This window comes from Propithecus coquereli, unplaced genomic scaffold, assembly GCF_000956105.1.
Source record: "Propithecus coquereli isolate 6110/MARCELLA unplaced genomic scaffold, Pcoq_1.0 Scaffold10, whole genome shotgun sequence".
Taxonomy (NCBI): Eukaryota; Metazoa; Chordata; class Mammalia; order Primates; family Indriidae; genus Propithecus; species Propithecus coquereli.
The window spans coordinates 21,450,256-21,451,248 of NW_012133858.1; positions in this window are offsets into that span (position 1 = coordinate 21,450,256).

The window sequence follows — 993 nt, forward strand, 5'->3', positions numbered from 1 at the left end:
AATCACAGAAAAAAATGAAAACCAAAAAGCATAAGAGAAAAGTAAAAAGATTTTTTTGCCCCTTCTTGTTAGATTATCCAGAATCGTTTCTTAAAGGTAATTTTGTATTTCTTTAAAAAAATTTTGTTTGAACACAAATGAGGTTACATTATCTGTACTGCTCTGCAATTTATTATCTTGGCATATTTCTACATCAGCACATACAGAGTTTCTTCACTTCTTTAGTTTCATATATGCATACTTTTTATGGGTTTTATCATATTCAAAAAATCAATGATCTAGCCAATTAATTAAACAACAACAAAATCAACTATGATTTTACAACCCAGAGACAATCACTTGCAACAATTTGGTAAATGTCATTCTTCTTTCTATGTCTGTACATACCAGTCTTAGAAAAACAACTACCAATTATTAAATACTACATATGTACTAAGTGTTTTACATACATTACTTAACATATCAACCCCAAGATGTAAATATTATTATCCAATTTCAGCGATGAGGAAACCAAAATCCAGGAAGGTGAGAGACTTGTCCAGAGTCACACAGATGATTTGTAGCAGAGCCTAAATTCAAACCCAGATCACTCTTGACTGAAATGTTTATGTTCTCATAAACTTACCACTAAACGAAAATTTATAGAAATATATGTATTTATGTAAAAGGAACCATATTATGCATATTATTTAGTAACATATTTTTCACTTGACGATATATCATAGACTGTAATTTTATCAATAAATTACAATCATCATTTCTAATGACTGCATTGCCCTCCATTATATGGAAGATCATAAAATATTGGAGCCACCTCTCCACTATTAGATGTTGGCTTGATTCAGTTTTTCACTATCATAATCAATGCTGACATAAATATTTTTATTTACTGCACATTTTAAATCTTTCTTTCATATAGGAAGTACCTCTAGTATAAGTGTCCTTTTACCCACTTGATACGATAACTTTTTGTAGAACTCCAAAGGGGGCTGC